Source organism: Mus caroli, unplaced genomic scaffold, assembly GCF_978045245.1.
Source record: "Mus caroli unplaced genomic scaffold, Mus_caroli_1 scaffold_13, whole genome shotgun sequence".
Classification (NCBI taxonomy): domain Eukaryota; kingdom Metazoa; phylum Chordata; class Mammalia; order Rodentia; family Muridae; genus Mus; species Mus caroli.
This window is the reverse complement of record NW_028227268.1, coordinates 46,730,052-46,748,200: the sequence shown is the minus strand read 5'-3', so window position 1 is coordinate 46,748,200 and position 18,149 is coordinate 46,730,052. Positions and strand designations below refer to the sequence as shown.

The following is an 18,149-nucleotide window of genomic DNA, read 5'->3' as shown; positions in this document are numbered from 1 at the left end:
TTGAAGTTGCAGGGGTTGGGGGAAGGCTGTACAGGGACTGCTGCAGAAGCAGGAGGCCCCAACTTCACATCTCCAGCACACACTTAGGAAGCAGGGTGTGTGACATCAATAGCAGCACACGGATCTATAGCCACTGTGCTGGCAGAGCAGGCGAGAGGGCCGACCGACCCCCCCAGAGCACACTGGCTAGCCAACATCCTGCCTGCCTTAAAGAATAAGGAGAAACAAGGAAGACACTGGACGATGAATTCTGGGCTCTGCAGGCACACACACGTAACATACATGTACACACACTCATTTGAACACACATACATACACATTACAACAATGGTTTGATCTCACTGAAAAGCTGTTTCCTTCATGCATCAGCAAAATAGCTTGCGGATCACCACAGCACAAGGCTCCACACCCATTCTGATCTGTAAGCTAACACAGCCACTTTCCTTCCTGAGCCTATAAGCCATTATTTTAGTCTGGTGCAGTGGTAGACTCCTAAATCCCAGTATTTCCTATTTTTTTCTCACGATAAAAGAACAAAGAAACCTGTTTATACACACACACACCCACACACACACACACCACAGCCTGCATGATGGACCAGTGAGTTAGGTGACTTGAGGCCAAGCCTGATGACCTAGGTTCAATCCCAGGGATTCACATGATGCAGAGAGGGAAAATATTTCTGTAGGTTGTCCTCTAACCCAGCCACGTACCGTGGCATGCCCACACACACTGAATGAACAAATAGAATTTGAAAAGGCCCCAGTAAACAAAGTAAGAACATTAATTAACCAGACAGTCAAGAAGTAGCATACATAAATATGTAAATGGAATTGGAATTTGGCTCAACAGTTATGGGAATAACATCATGCTGTCAGGGAAAGCAAGCCTCTGTCCAGAAAATGCTAGGCCCTCCCAGGGGCTACCAAAATCTGGCCTGAGACATGCACTGAAGTGTACTAATGCTGTGTGTGTGTGTGTCTGTGTTTCTCTCTGTGTGTGTGTCTTTGGTTGTGTGTGTGTCTGTGTGTGTGTGTTTGTACAAGTCTCTATCTATGTGTGTGTCTGTGTGTCTTTTTGTGTGTATCTGTCTCTGTGTAAGTGTGTGTCTCTGTGTATGTAATGTCTGTGTCTCTCTGTCCCTCCCATCCCATCTGTCTTCTCTCTCTCTCTCTCTCTCTCTCTCTCTCTGTGTGTGTATGTCCTGTGTGTGTCTTCTGTGTGTCCCTCTCTGTGTGCATCTTCCCCTCTGTGTGTATGTGTCTCCTCTCTGTCTCTGTCTCTGTGTCTATCTCCAGTTTTACCATGTAATCTATGAGTCTGAAACTTTCTACAATCCTCCTGCCTGATCTTCCTCGGTACTAGGATTGCAGACATAAGCCACCACACCTGGGACTCTTCATGCAGAAATATAACCTGCTTCCACTTATGTGAGTTATGGGACCTGGAAACCCTCAGGCCAACATAATTTCTGCAAAGGAAATCTGATTTTAGTTCCCACCTGGGTACTGCTTATTGAAGGAGCCAAACAGAACTCAGCAGGAGACAAAAACCCCTGAAAGAAAGCCCTCTCTCCTTACCTGCCAGGTGGAGGCCAGCAGCTTGTTGGGTGGTTCCCAGGTCCCTGAGTAGCCTCACCTACACCTTTCTGAGCAGCCTCTGAGGAGCCCAGGCTAGAAACTAGCTCTCACGTTGTTCTCAGTCCCACCAGGCACTTCTCCATCCTTCTTCCGCCCAAGCTCCTGGCTCTGGCTGTTTGCTTAAAGCCAGCCGCCAAGGCAACCCTCAGCTGACCTAGCCTGCTATCAGGGGCCAGCTGTCCCCTCTCATTCCTGGAAACACAAACATGTTTCTCTGTTCCAGATCCAAGGTTAAGTGCCATGCTGCCGAGGAGCCAGCTGTCTACCTCTTTGCGGGTCACCTAGGACCCCAAATAAACAAAGGTGCCCGCCACGGACATCCGCAGGGTCAGCCTCCTCGGCTCCATACAACAGTGGTGGCTACCCCAGAATAGAACTTGGATGGTTAGAGGGAGGGTCCAGACAAAACCAGTGGCACCTAGCCGGGAGTCTTTGAGGTTTTTAACAAGCTCCCACGAAGTAAAAACCACATGCACAGGTTCAACGCAACCCTGAGCTACCAAAGAAGGAAGGCAAGGCGGCCAGCCTTTCAGGTGCTGCCTGTCCACTGGGCATTTGCCACAGGCTGATAGCTGGCCCTCACATATGCCCATGGGGAGGACAAGGTGACTGTTCTCTTACAAAGAAACCAAGTCCAGAGAGCTGCCGCCACCTGCTTAGTTCCACATAGCTGCCACAGTGGTCTAATTTGATTTGAACTAGGCTGAGCCCTGGGGCTTCCCCCACACCCCTGCTCCAGGAAGACCTGCCTGCTGGCAGGTGGTTCCTAACAAGGGTAATAAACCTGAGAGCGAGGAGGGAGGGACTTGACAAACACTGTCCGAATGCTCTGCCAGGGGTGCTCAGAACCCAAGTGGGGGCAGGAAGTGGCCAAAGGCCAGGCCAGACTGAAAATGTTACTGAGGAGGTAGGCAGTCTCAACTTGCAAGTGGCTGAGAGGAGTCAGCCCCACCAGTCAGGCAGCAGGGACCTTTGCGAGCTTGCAACAATGCTGTAGCTGTCCCTCTTGGGCCCAGAAATAAGTCTGAGCAGACTACCGCTTCTCTAGACGTGGGTCAACCAATTATCCTTTGCAGCCAGCCTCTGGAGGGCCTCCCCTATGCTCAGACAGTTTAGGATCAAGCCCAGTGTCCTCATCTGGGAGTTCACAGCCACCCCTAGGCCCCACCCCCCTCTGTGCCTATCTCTACACAGGAACAGCTGGCATCATGCCCTGTGCCCCAGACGGTGCCTCCCACTACCCCACACTCACTGCCTCACATGTGACACTGAGAACATGCGCATTAGCAGAAAGACGATTGAACTTTATCAGAATGAAAAACCTGTGCAACAGTATCGAAGGTGACTAGCGACCTCCCAGAACGGGAAAAAACATTTGCAAACTGGAGATATAACATCAGCTGGGGCTGTACCTCTGACTACCGCACAAGGGACTTCACAGGGTGACCTGGGTGCCCAGCTCCAAGCACCCAGTTCCTAGGCTTTCCCTTTCCACTTTTAGGAGTTTCCCAGAGAGGGGCATTTCATATATACTGGAAGAGGAATTAGCTAAAAGGCCAGGCCATATGACCTTCCTTAAAGGGTCAAGGGATTTGATGCAAGGCCACATCAAAAAGCCAATTGTTGGAGCTGGAGAGATGATGGCTCAGCAGTTGAGAGTCTGTCTGGTTCTTACGGAAGACCTGAGTCTTCTGAGCCCTGACACCCACGTGGCTCACAACTGTCTATAACTCCAGTTCCAGGGGATCAGATGCCTCTACTGGCACCTGCACTCATGTGTGCTCTCCACCCCCACATATACACAACAGAGTTAAAAAATAAATTAAACCCCTGGGTGGGCAGGGAGATACAGGTATAATTCAAGGATTCAGGAGGCTGAGGTGACGGGGCTGCAATGTCTAGGCTAACCTGGGCCTAGTGAGAGCCTATCTCAATCAAGCCTATCTCTAGGCTTGTCTCCAAAGGTGCCAGGAATCGGAACATCTAGAGCTATTTTGAAGAGGACTCTGTCTACCTAGTCACTTTCTGGCTTCTCTTGAGTCTCTCACTACCACTAGAAGTTTGCTCAGTGAACCCTTGGTCCTGAGCAGTCAGCCCTGGAGGATCACGACAGTGCAAGGTTGAGCAGGGGTGTCTCACCCACTTGCCCCAGACAGTGGCTGAGGCTCCAAGATTAGCACACAACTAGAACACAGAACATCACAGGGAGGGGCACCAAAGGTGTGCCTGCTATTGGCTAGAAAACCTGCCATTCATCAATGCTTACTCTGTACCAAGCTCAGGGCCAAGAGCTTTAGATAAACACCTCCTTTACATTTTAAAGCAACCTCTGAGATGGGCTCTTACAGCATCTCCTCTTGATAGCTTGGCAAGCTGAGCTCAGAGGCCAAGTGCTTACCAAAGGCACACAGTGGTGAATGGCAAGATGTGAACTCTCAGTTCAACCTCTTAACCATTGGGAGCATTGGAATTCAGCACTACCTGCTAGAGGGCCTGTGTGCACACACCCCCACGTGCATGAACACATTAAGTAAATGTAGAAACACAAGCAAAAATCTACTTGGATTACACACAGAGCAATTAATGTAAGCTTGAAAAAAAAAACTACATATCTTTTGGGGACTTATCTCAACCCACTCACCCCACACATACTCTCTCTCTCTCTCTCTCTCTCTCTCTTTTACTCTATAAATATTAAATGCAGAATACAATTTTTAAAAATTAGGAACACACAACCCAGCTAAAAGTGGGCATAAGATCTAAGCAGGGCTAGCTTCCTTGAGGTGTTGAAACCACCACCCCTCACCCCCAGTAAAACAAAGCAAAGATGCTGAAAAGATCTGAACACCTAAAAAAATGTATGACCGAGAGCCCTGGGATGGTGCAGAGGGTGAAAAGATGCTTGTGGGTCAATCCTCACAGCTCACAAAAAGGAAGACAGACCTGACTCCACAAGGTTGTCCTTCGACTTTCACATATGCACCATGACACACATGCCCCTGCCCTGACATTGTGCATACACACATACAATAATAATAATAGTAATAACAATAGTAAATATCTTTATATATTTTATATTATATAATTTAATATACGCAATATTATATAATTATATAATATTTAGTATCTAATACATAATTATATTATTATTATTAGAGTAAGGGCTTGGGATATGGCTCAGCAAGTAAAGGTTGCAGCTGGCAAGCCTGGCCACCTGAGTTGGATCCCCAAAGCCCTAATAGTGAAAGGTGAGAGCCAACTCCCAAGTTTGTCCTCTGACTTCCACATACACCCACTACAGGGCGCACCTGCTCTCTCTACTCTACAAGAATAAAGATGATTTTTAAAAATTATTCTTTTTTTTTTTTCAAGACACGGTTTCTCTGTGTAACCCTGGCTCACTCTGAAGACCAGCCTGACCTCAAACTCAGAGATCTGCCTGCCTCTGCCTCCTGAGTGCTGGGATTAAAGGCATGGATCACCATACCTAGCTGTTAGTGATTATAAAAAGCAGTGCAATGACCCATGAGCACATGAAAAGATGTTCAGCATCATATTATCTTGTTAGAGAATTACAAATCACAACCACAAGGATGACATTTGAACAGCCAAAATCCCCAAATTGACACCAAATGCTAGCGAGGAGATTGAGCAACTCTCTCACTTACTGTTAGATTGTATGTGCTGTTTAGCAAGGCTCCAGGGACGGGCCTGCTGGGGTGCTGGGGGAATGAAGTCAGCAAGTCAGACAACATGGACAGAGAGCTGGAATCAGGTGACCTGAGTCCTCTGATGGAGTGACTGCAGCACCCTGGGAGCGTCACATAGAGTGTTGAACAGATGCATCGGGCGGCAGGACTAGTACGTGCAGGTGAACAAGGAGGAGAAGTTTATGGTGCATAGGTAGATCGAGGGGGCAGGCTTAGATAAGCTCAGTAGAAGTCTCTACTGAGCAGCCTTCGGGTGATAAATAGGAGGATGGGGGAGGCTTTGCAACTCTCACAGGTCCTTGACATGGCTGTGTCCGTGTTAACAATACTCATTCACTCAGAGCATCCTCCGCTCCCCACAGGTACAACCAATTTGGAAAGGTGTTTCTTACAAAATTAAACACACAGTAATTACTCTGCACGAGAAATGTTTCCAGTCCTGACTCGGACGCCTGAACCCACAGACAGCATCAAACACTCCCCAACCCTTGGTAATGCCTGAATCCAGAGTCAAACTCTGTACGTGCTGCTTTTATTCCTAGATAGACCAACTGATGATAAAGTTTATTTAAAAATTAGGCCCAGTAAGAGATTAACAACAAGCCAGGTAAGGTCACACACATCTATAATCCCAGCACCTGGGAGGCTGAGGTTTGAAAGTTCAAGGCCAGCCTGGACTCCATAGTGAAACCATGTTGGGGGAGGGGGGCAAGGTTAACCATAATTATTATCAATACATAGACCATCCTGGGCTGAGGAGGTAGCGCAGTACATAAACTGTTTGCTAAGCATGTATGAAGACTGCAGTTTAGATTCTGAGAGCCCACGTAAAAATCTAACCGGGTACAGAGAGCCACCTGTTAGCCTAGTTCTCAGCTGACAGAGAGCTGCCTGAGGGAGGGCGATCAGAACCGATGGACTTTCAGTTCATTGAGAAACTGCCTCAGTAAACCAAAGGGAAAGGTGGTTGAGGAAGGCATTGATGTCAATGTCCAGCCTCCACATGCACACTGCTCAGACACAGGCATTTAAAAACAATACAGGCTGAAGAGACAGCTCAGTGGCTAAGAACATTCATTTGCTACTCTTCCAGAGGACTCCGGGGGGGACCCAAATTCAGTCCCCAGCCCTCACACCTGCCTGTACCTCCTTCTCCAGAAGATGGGACATCCCCTTCTAGACTTCACAAGCACTTGCACAAGTCTGTCTGTCTGTCTGTCTGTCTCTCTCTCTCTCTCTCTCTCACACACACACACACAAATAAAAATAAATCTTAAAATATTTTAAAATAAAATTATAATAATGTATGTAATAAAGGGTATATTTTCCTTCCCCTTTTGGTTCACCAGTGGTAACTGAGAATGCTGAGGCAGCCTGTGGACAACACTAGGAGGTTACAGCTTTATTGTACTTTGTGGTATTTATACAAATAAATAGAAAATTAGGCCCACACCACACTGATCTATATAAAAGCTTTACTCTGAATTTGAAAACAACCAAGATAGCCTTCAAATAGGTAAATAAACCATGGCCTAGCCCTCCAGTGAGCTGTAAGTGGGAGGGGGAGCTGGCCACACTGGCTGAGGCCCACCTGCCACTGCATCTCCTGTGCAGGGACTGGAAACCAGACCTCTTCGTCCCTCCCGGCCACTCTGGAGCTAAGGCACCAAGGGAAACGTGGAACATTACACCCTGTACTGATTTCATCTCATTTCCCCGACTCTACAATGAACAACCATCATTCACGGAAACTCCTACTGCAAAATCCTTCTTCCCAAATGGGGAACATTAAACGCAAGTAACCAGTTCGCTTCCTGTAGCAATCAACATTTTTTTTTCATTGTAAGGGATGTTTTTTTATAGTTTTCAAAGTACAAGGTGCCCCAGTGATAGAGCATTTGTTTGGTATGTGTAGGGCCCTGGGTTCAACCAGAAGCAACCGGAGAAAAAAAACCTTTGTGGGAAGAGATTCAGCATAGCATAAATGCAGATCAGACTAGTTTATTTGAAAGAGTTAGTCAGGCATGGTGGCACACACTTGAGATTCTGGCACTTGGGAGGCTGAGGTGGGTCGATCTCTCTGAGTTCTCGTCCAGCCTGGTCTACATAGTTAGTTCCAGGACCACCAGGGCTATATGTAAAGAGACCCTGTCTATTAAAAAGAAAAATAAAAGAGTGCATGAGCAGAGGCAACCTGGGTTATGCATTGAGTTCAAGGCCAGCCTGAGCAGCTTCAAGACACCCTGCCTCTAAGTGAAAGCTAAAGGGGTAAAGAGGACATGCCTAGCGTGTCAGCACCCTGAATTCAATCCCCAGCTCTGCAAACAAAAGTAAGTTTGCCCCCCACCCAAATGTGGCAAGGGTAAAATATTTGCTTAGCATGTTCAAGGCCCTACACATACCAAACAAATGCTCTAAGCAGCACACACAAACAAGAATTTTACCTGGAAATGAACAGCAGGTCACTTCAATTGAACATGCCCACATGTGTTTCATCTGAACCCCCTAAGATTAAGGACAGCTGCTTCATCCATGTCCAGCAGTGGTCACTAGATTTTTCCTACCTCCCATTCTCAACTGCCATACATGTCAATCACTGCAACCCCCACACATGCCAATCACTGCAACCCCTACACATGCCAATCACTGTACCCCCCAGACATGCCAGTCACTGCAACTCCCCCCCCACATGCCAATCACTGTACCCCCCAGACATGCCAGTCACTGCAACTCCCCCCCCCACATGCCAATCACTGCAACCCTACACATGCTAATCACTGCCTCCATCACATTTGGGAGGGCTACCTGTAGTGCACCTATCTCTCAAAGTCCACTTGAGTATCATTCCCTAAGTCTTTAGTTTTTACTCTTTGGTCTTTATCCCGCAGCATCCTAGGGAGAAGTAGCAAGCCACTTCTCTCCATGTTACATGTGATCCTCTCTAGAGGGTTGAGTCCTGCTCTGGAAGGGAGCCACAGTCTGTTTCTGAGTCACAGGCTCCTCTTTCCATGGACACTCATAGTCCTTCCATGCTGTCAGAGGCCTTAGATCTGGATCAGACCCTGTGGGCTCCTGGATCAGAACCTACAGGCTCCTGTCTTGCTTTTAGCACAGGTTTTCCTAGGAAGCTTGTCAGTAAATCAGGCGCACAGCCTTAGGAGCTGAGTGCCATGGCTCTACTGGGCAAGCCTTAGGAGCTGAGTGCCATGGCTCTACTGGGCAAGCCCATGCGGGGGTGTGCCAGATGATAGCCTAATAGCGTTTACCTTTTCCCTTACAAAGCCCACCTACACCTCATGCCTTCCGCAGACAGGAGCCTCCATGCTAGCAAAACAGTTCCTTGTGAAATGTTAGAGCTAGAACACATTTGTAACTTCTGAGGCTCTCCCAGCGGGGTGACCTGGTCTCTGTCCCAAGCTTTTGAAAAATGAGATGATTGCCATCTTCAATGTATCTTTCACTTTAACTTACTCTATTCCTGGAAGTCATTTTTTTTTATTAAGTAACCACTTTTAACAATATAGCAGGTGTCCTTGTACGGATCTTACCATATCATACAGTCAGGCATGGTGACATATGACTGTAATCCCAGCAGTCCTGAGGCAGAAACAGGAAGATCGACAATTCAGGGCCAGCTTGGGATACCTAGTAACTTCCAGGCCGGCTTGGCCTATAGGAAATCTGTTCTTAAGAAAGCAAATAAACTTTAAACTTTGCTAACCAAAAACTTGTTTTTCCTGCTCCACAGATTAAAAAACAGAAACCAAACCAAAACAAAACAAAAACCCCACTGCAAACCACAACAACAAACACAAAAATCTTCCCCATCGGGAAGTGTCCTGTCTGCTGTCAACACGTATCTCCACACTGTCACCCCATTCTGAGACCTTTTATGTTGATGGACAAGGGCCCTCATCACCCTAGACACAGAGTGCTTTGTGTCTTTCTCTAAAGTCCTCTGAGTCCCCACCATGTCCTCCCTGGGGACGCAGAGATGTATTTCTTTGCTTACTTGCTAAGTTCCACAAGGTCTCCGAGAGAAGGGTCACCTCTATTGTGTCCACTCTGAACATTAGTATGTGTGCCAAGGAGCACGGGATGAGTCTGGAATGAACTAGACAATAATGTGGATAAATGCCCGGGGCTGTGTGGTCTAGGGCACAGGGAAGGCACAGTGACAGAAGACCCCACCTTGCTGCAGTCCCAGGATCTACAGGGGTGGGGAGGAGGAAGGGGAGGAGGAAGAAGAGGAGGAGGAGGAAAAGGAGGAGGAGGAGGAAGAGGAGGAGGAAGATGAGGAGGAGGAAGAGGAGGAGGAGGGAGAAGGGGAGGAGGAGGGCTTTCTCAAAGTGGAGGAGCCTGCTAGACATCTGGCAGTGGGCTGGCCTTCTGGGGGTTAGGTAGCTAGCTTCCCAGGGGCTGGAGGATGGTGGTTGGAGCTTGCTTGTGAGCCAGAAAGGGATGCAGAGAACTAGACTGGCGGGGATGAGGAAAACCTGTTGGCAGGGGAGTGTCTGCACCAGCCTGAGTTCACCAGGCTCTTGGCACCAACTCTGGGCAGAGCAGGGGCTCCAGAAAGCCATGAAAACAGCAAGGCTACCTCAACTCTCAAGCTTCCCCAGAAGTCAGGCTGCACATAAGAGAAGATGCGGCCCACCGTGCACTCTTTTCAACATCCAGGTCACAGAGGGCGGCCAAGCCATCAGCTCCATCACAAGCCATCACAAAAGGCAAATGTCTACACCAATCCCTTAGATGCTGGGATTATTTTAAAAATTAAAATAATGCTTTTCCAGCCAAATGGAGGGGGCACAGGCCTTTAACCCCAGTACTCCAGTGGCAGAGGCAGGTGGATCTCTGAGTCTGGTCTACAGAGTGAGTTCTAGGACAGCCAGAACTACACAATGAAACCCTATCTTGAAAAACCAAAATGATGATTGATAATGATGTTGCTGTTTTCCCACCCTAACGTATCCACTCCCAGAAATATCTTCCAGTCAGGCCTGAGGCGAGCCCAGGCTGGCACCACCCTTACATTTTACCTACAGCACCAGTCAAGTCAGCCCGCCAAACAGTTTCCACCCGGGACGGACAGTGCCTGCATCTCACAGCCCTGCATCCTGCAGTGGCAGCCCCCACATTCACAGAAGAACAGAACGATTTATGTTCCCGGGTAGAAGATTTGCCCATGGTCTGGCTACTAGGGACGACACAGGCGACACTATCACCAGGACCAGGCAGGCCTCCCCTTGCTGCCTGGCACAGAGAAGACCCTCAAGGGGAAAGGGTGAACGCCAGGGGATTTTAAAGCTGGTGCCTGAATTGAGGGACTCCTCACATGGAGAGGAAGAACTGGGACAGCAATGAACAAATAAAAGGTGACCGTGGTGCACACAGGCCCTGCTGATGAATGAAATCCTCCTGACCCTGGGCTCTGAGCCAGGCAGGGCTGTCGTCCGAACCAAACCCAGGCAGGAAACTGCACACTTCCTGGTCTAGCCACAGAAAAGCTTCCTTCAGCTCACCCCACCCACTTCCCTCACAGCATTCCAGAACATTCTGTGCCAGGCCTGGAGGCACCAGGAGCTGTCACTGGGTCCCTCCTTCCCTATCCTTTTCCCTGGACATCCAGAACAGGTCATCCCAGACAGCCCCCCCCACCCCCACCCAGCCCCAGGCTTCTGGTCTGCCACCATGCTCAGCATGCTTTGTAACCCACAGACCAAGGCTGGTCTCATCTGCCTCAGACCTGACTCTGTCCAATACTTCTGGCTGCAAGCCAGAGTCAGCAGGAGATGAACTGAGGGAATACGGCCCTAGCTTGGCCTTATAAAAGTACTTTTTACATGAACCCCAGCCTGTCACCCAGGACTGACTCCAAGTCCTCACAACGAGACTCTTCAAGGATAATCATGAACCAGTCTTCTCTTCAAACTCCTTCAGTGGCTCCTGATGCCGCCTGGAGAGGCTACACCCAGAGACCGGTAGCTCTTTATAATACAGGTCAATTCACCCTCCAGTCCCTACCAGTCTTATCCATTACAATTCAAATGGACTACACCTGTGGCCACTTCTCTGGACCTAGGAACCCAGTCTTTCTCCCCTACCAGCTCCCCCTCATTGTCCTGCCTCTCTTCGGGCCACCTCACTATTCCACAGGCCCTTTGCTTTTTGCTTCGTTCTAGAAGGCTGCTGCCAAGCCTTTGGAGGGTCCAATGCTATTATTATTCTTCATTTCATATTTTCCTTTAAGTCAATTCATACTTTTACTCAAATTTGTTTGAGTGAAACTTTTCAAAGGAAACTTTTCTTCTCCACTATAAGTAGAAAACTACATCATTTGCATAAAGAAAAGGCTATCAGAAGGTTCTAATTCCATTAAAATACAAGGTCCTGGGTTTAAATCTCAGCGGGGCAAAACAAAATGCCCACAGGGGCAAATGATCAGTAAAACACCTTAAAAGCCCAGGCAGAGGCAGGCGGATTTCTGACTTCGAGGCCAGCCTGGTCTAGAGAGTGAGTTCCAGGACAGCCAGGGCTACACAGAGAAACCCTGTCTCGAAAACAAACAGCCCATCTCCCTGGTGCTTCAAACTTAGTTGTATTGTAATAAACACGGCTGTCCTTGAATATTTCTTTTTGTTTTTGTGACCCTTGGCCCTGTCTCATGGTTCTCTGGGCGTAGGTGTTTTTGTTGTTGTTTTTTGTTGTTGTTGTTGTTGTTGTTGTTTGGTTTTTTTTCTTCAGTTTTATGATAGCTGACCTCAAAAGTGAACACCAGGCACACACATTCTAACCCGTCTCTCACTCCTACACAGGGCTCAGCTTGTCACACACAAACATGCATCCAACAGACGAGTCTGGATTGCCAGCTGCACAGCCCCCTTCTCCGCCTGGCCCTCGGTCTACCTGCTGTTCAACTTTCCACCAGAACTCAGAAGCCATCCACCCAGGACCTCACATCTGTCCTGTCCACGGGAGTGTAAAGGATGGGACAGATAGAATACAGTGTCTGAGGCGGAGGCTCCTGGCTCTCCTCCAGCCCACCGCCTTTCGACTGCCAGGCAAGTCTCTGTGAACCATTTACCAAACACTTTCCCAGCCTGGCACACCCCTTCCCCACAGCAGAGTCTGGAAAAGCCCCTGCAGGCACTAGACAGGCAGGCACACAAAGATAGCTTCAGGGTCCTTAGTACTAGGAGAATCAGAAGCACCTACCAGGAAGCAATGGGCCCAGCTGAGAGAGGGTTCCAGGGAGCCCCAGCCAAAGGAGGGCCTCCCTTGTATGGTGGTTGCCAAGGGCGACCCAGGTGCTGCACATCAACATTTGAGCCACTCTGACTTAACTCAATAAGTAACAGCCCTGCAAAGCCCAGTTGGAGCCAAACCCAGGCCTGGATTCTCTCTCCCTAGTGCAGGGAAGCCGGGCCAAGCCACCCCAGCACTATTGTACTGGAGACCAAGTCCCACAGTGGCAGCAGCTAACAGACAATTGTGGGGTGTTTCCTACCCAAGGCAGGACCTTCCAGGACAGCTTACATACCCTGGCAGATGTGTTCTCAGTCTGGACACATACAAATTGGAAACATTTGTCATTTCTTGAGACAGGATCTTGCTGAATAGCCCAGGCTGGCCTAGAACCCAGGATCTTACTGCTTCATCCTTCACAGTGATTGGAATTATAAACATGTGCGACCTGCCAGCACTGAAGGGTTTGTCTGTTGTTGTTAGAAAGGACTTAGCTTTTAGACATTTCTCAAAAGTTATTATCTGTCCTGGCAGGGCCCAAGTCGTGAGCATCACAGAGCTTCCCAGAGTCGCCTGCAGTGGAGCCTCTGGCTGTGGCTTCTTGGGAAGAAGGGAAACTGAGACCCTGATCATTTGAGCAGTACAGTAGAAGAATAAATCCCCAAAGGCAGCTAGCCCAGCACAGGGGCAGCGAGGCAGCCTGTTCCAGCCAGAGTGTGATCCTGCCGTGATGTCTACGTTTGAGTCTGGAGGATGACAAGGAGATCACAACTGACCTTTTCATAACAGACAATCTAGTGAAGGAAGAAAATGTTTTCCAGCAACCTTATCCCCAGGGAGGTAAAAACGATTCTGAGAGACCAGTGAGCATAGCCACCCAGCGCTTCTCAATCGGGGTTCCGGGGAGCCTGTGCTGACAGGCTTTGTGTCAACTTGACACAAGTTAGAGTCATCAGGGAGCTACAAACCAGCCTTGGTTGAGGAAATGCCTCCCTGAGATCCAGCTGTAAGATATTCTCTCAATTGGTGATCAGTGTGGGAGGGCCCAGCTCATGGTGGGTGGGGCCATCCCTGGGATGGTTGTCCTGGCTTCTTTAAGAAAGCAGACTCAGCAAGCCATGATGGTCAAGCCAGTGACCAGCACCTCTCCATGGCCTCTGTATCAGCTTCCCGTCTCCAGGTCCCTACCCTGTGTGCATTCCTGTCCTGACTTCCTTTGGTGATGAACAGCAATGAGGAAGTGTAAGCTGAATACACCCTTTCCTCCCCAACCTGCTTTTGGTTCGTGGTGTTTCATCACAATAGAAACCCTAACTAAGACAGAGAACCCAGGGACACTGATAAGATCTGGGGGTGCTGTGAAGGGAGTGGGCAGCTTCCCAACCAAACCGCGGGGCCATGTATGGTGGTACATGTCCAATCCCAGCACTTGAGAGACAGAAAGCAGATAGATTTCTGTGAGTTTGAAGTCATCCTGTTATACACTCCGAGTCTTCAGGCTGTGTAGTGAGACCTTGTCCTAAAAATAAAACAAAGTAAAAACCAAAGAAACAACCCAGCCAGTTCAGCTTTCCAGATAAGACTCCACTCGAAGAAGAGAGTCCAGATCTTAAAATGCATCTCAGTGGGTTGGGATGTAGCTCCTGGCAGAGCCTTTCCCTGGTACACAGAGACTCCGAGTTCCATTTCCAGACAGAAAATCAGAAAGCATGGTGATAGTCTCAGTTGTTGAGCGGTGGATTAAGAAGCAGGGTTAGGAAGGCACACCTCCCTCCTCTGGTGCGCCTCTGATGGCTTTCCTGGAGAGCTTAGATCTGCAGGTTTCTCACTTACTGACGGATTCATCCCTCCATAGATTCGAAATACGATGGCATTATAGCAAGATGGCAAAGTAGGAGGGTGGGGCCTTACTAGAGGAAGCAGTTCACAGAGGCTATGTCCTGGGGGCTATATCTTTCCCTGAGCCCTTCCTACATTACCTTTCCCTCTGTGCTTTAGAAAGAGCTTCCCCTCATGTGTAAAGAAAGCTTTTTCCATGTGCTTCCCCTGCCACGATGCTCCATCCATGGGGCCAAATGGCCCACCGAAATCTCTGAAACCAGGAGCACAAATAGACTCTCCCCCTCTTTGTCTTTCTTGGGTATTTGTTACAGCAAGTGGTGCTAGGGGCCAGCATCCTGGGACACAAGCATGTTAGGGAAAAGCTATTTCCCCCAAGCATAGCTGCTTACTGCTTGTGAAGGTTCCATGTGAGGGATTGCCCACACAGGGTGGTGGGAAGCCTCCATGAGAAGGCCTACGATGCCCCTCACAAGAAGGCTTGAAGATTGCTAGGGTTCACACTGTATACCCCAGAACTGTGGCAATGCTAAGCAGATGACAACCTTAATTTAATGCTACAGCACTTTATTAGTCAGGGTTCTCTAGAGTCACAGAATTTATGGGTAGTCTCTATATAGTAAGGGAATTTGTTGATGAGTTACAGTCCAACTCCCCAACAATGGTGAGCAGCAGCTGTGAATGGAAGTTCAAGGATCTAGCAGTTGCTCAGTCCCACAAGGCCCACTGTGGGTGGTGCCATCCCTGGGCTAGCAGTCTTGGGTTCTATAAGAAAACAAGCTGAGCAAGGCAGAGGAAGCAAGCCAGTAAGTAACACCCCTCCATGGCCTCTGCATCAGCTCCTGCTTACTGACCTGCTTGAGTTCCAGTCCTGACATCTTTTGGTGATGAACAGCAGTGTGGAAGTGTAAGCTGAATAAACCCTTTCCTCCCCAACTTGCATCTTGGTCATGATTGTTTGTGCAGGAATAGAAACCCTGACTAAGACAAGCACCAAGATCCAGACAACTGTGTGCATCTTAGGCTGGAAAGACAACTCTACTTTAGCAGAGCAAAGGGCAGAGGCCTCTGCTAGCTCTAGGTGATGGAGATCCATCTTGCCTGCCCAGCTTCCTTCTTTAGGTTTAAGTAACCATGTCGACCTCCTGGAGAAGAGAAACTGTCCCCTGCTTCTTCCTCCTTGGGGGTGGACATGACTGAGGGACCTATTAAGATATCCATCACCCTCCTCCACTTCCTGGAGAGTGGCTGGCTCAAGGCTGTATACGTGACCTAGGCCAAGGTGTGTCTTCCCTGGGTTACTGGAAAGTGTACCTTTTGTGACAGTGAGCTGCGGTACAGACAGCATCTTGGTGTGTAGTGTCCACGTGGGAGGTGAGCAGTGGATAGGTGGCAGTGTGGGAAGCAAACAGTGCTGATGGTGCTGGTGTGGGAAACCCTGCGGCCATCTTGCTGCCTCTCAGAAACAGCCAGGCTGGAAACAATGCTTAGAGAAGTCAACAGAAGGAGGCGAATACGCCTGAAGATATTGTCAGTCACTGGGTGCAGCCAAGCCTGACCCACTTTTATGGTTCCCTGGTTGCCAGACTCACAGAGTCCCATTTTTGCTTCAGGTAGTTTGAGCTGGAGTCGTATTTGTGATTGATCATGAACTCTGAGAAAATCACCTAGGAAGAATTGAGAAGGCAGCAGAACTCATACACATGCTAAATTGATTCAGCTCTGGGGAGAGCTGTCTGCTCCTGCAGCTGACTGTCCTCTGAGATGCCATGGCAGAGATCACCTGCCTTCCAATCTCCAGTGCTCATTCTTTGGCTGACTTTGCTCTTCTGCTGTAGCTATGGGGCCCAAAGAGAGCTCCAGCTCCTGGATAGTATGACCCTCTCTCTTCAAATTACACCTATGTCTCCAATGATCCCCAAGAGAGATCCTGTCCCAGGCTCATCCCAGACCCTGGCCTATCTCCAAGGTTGTACGTGGAGACTGTGTCATCCCTCTGACCACCCCTCGTCTTCCGGAAAGTGCACTTAGCATGATCTTGACAAAGAAGCAGGGTTGCTGACAGGATTCTGAGTGCTCCTGGCTTAACACACTGGCTTAAGCACCTGCCAGTCCTTTCCTGAGGAGGAGGCAGGGGCCAATTTATCTTCTCCAGGAGGGTGACATGATTGCTTACACCTGAGGAAGGAAGCTAGACAGTCAGAATGGACGTCCATCACATACTGACAGCAGAGGCCATGGCCTTGCTTTGCTAAAGGTAGAATTCTCTTCCCAGCCCAAAATGCAATCACCAGCACAGGACTCCACCATCACTGCTTGCTCAGTCTCTAAATAGAAGAGCAAATGCTAAAATGCTTAATCCCCGAACACGCCAAGTTTGCAAAAAGGAGGCAAAGATGATAAACAGCAATTCACATAGAAAAAAAAAACTAATTTGACAATTAATACACGTAAGGAGTGAAGTTGTTAACTTATAGACTATGACACTTTAAAAAGCTCAAGAAAATGCTTGGAAGATGGCTCAGGAAGTGAAAATCACTCACCATGCCGGCAAGGGGACCTGAGTTTGAATCCCCAGAATCCACGTAAAGGCCAGATACAGAAATGCAACCATCTATAACCTCAGAGCTTCTAAGGAGAAATGGGAAGCAGAGATGGGAGACCTCCCCCCAACCCCCACCCAACCCCTGTCAAATCTTAGTTACTTATCTCAATGCTACAATGAAATTCCTGTGATACTTTGAATGAGAACAGCCCCCAAAGGCTCATATATGGGATGATGCCTGATTTTGGTTTGGTGGAACTGTTTGGGAAGAATTAGGAGGTGTGGCCTTATTAGACAAAGTGTGTCCTGGTGGGGGTGGAGGGAACAGAGGTTTCAAAAACCCATGACATTCCAAATTAGCTCTCTCTCTCTCTCTCTCTCTCTCTCTCTCTCTCTCTCTCTCTCTCTCTCTCTGCATCCTGCCTGCAGATAAGGATATAATCTCTCAGCTAGTGCTCCAGGGCCATGCCTGCTTGCCTGCTGCCATGCTCTGAGCCACAGTGGCCACAGACTCACCCTCTGAAACTGTAAGCCCCAATAAACTCTTTCTTCTATAAGTTGCCTTGGCCATGGAGTCTTATCACAGTAGAAAAGCAGGACACTAAAATTCTGACAAAAAAGCAACTTACAGAAGGAAAGATTTCTTCCGGCTCACAGTTGACAGTTACAGACCATCATGGACTTGAGGCACCTGGTCATGTTGCATCTATGGTCAGGAAGTGGAGAAGGATGAGGGCTAACTTCCAGTTAGCTCTGCTCTCTTTATATGATCCAGGACCCAAGCCCATGGAATAGTGTTATTCACTACTTGGAGGGTTCTTCCCATCTCAATTAAATTAATATATAAATTTATATAGATTTATAATCTATGTAAATTTATATAAACTAATCTCATAAGCATGGTCAGAGACTAAATCTAACTAGTTCCCCCCAGGTGAGCCTGAAGGTATGTCTCTTCTGTGATTCCAAATCTTGCCAAGTTGACAATCACAACTCAACATCAAACTCAGGAAGCTCACAAGTCCTCTAACCTGGTGCACTCTAGCCTGGGGTAGAAGCAGAAAGACAAGAGAGGACCTTTTCTAACAAGGCAGAAAGTGAGTGAAGTCTGATACCCAAGGCTGTCCCTGTGAGCGCCACATGCATGCCACACAAATGAGTGTGCAC

At 48.5% G+C, this 18,149-nt stretch overlaps 1 protein-coding gene across 4 annotated transcripts in view; it reads right to left on the bottom strand.

The window, feature by feature from the left end:
- Window positions 1–18,149, bottom strand: part of Rph3al (rabphilin 3A like (without C2 domains)) — a 136,412-nt gene that overhangs the window by 94,530 nt on the left and 23,733 nt on the right. Inside the window, exon 1 of one of the 4 annotated variants that reach the window (XM_029484107.2) lies at window positions 12,569–12,667. The exons of 2 other annotated variants lie outside the window; for them this stretch is intronic. The gene's annotated coding sequence lies outside the window, so the exon portion shown is untranslated. Of the gene's footprint in view, window positions 1–1,580; window positions 1,610–12,568; window positions 12,668–18,149 lie in introns of those variants that run through there. One more of the 4 variants, XM_085829816.1, reaches the window with a different exon arrangement.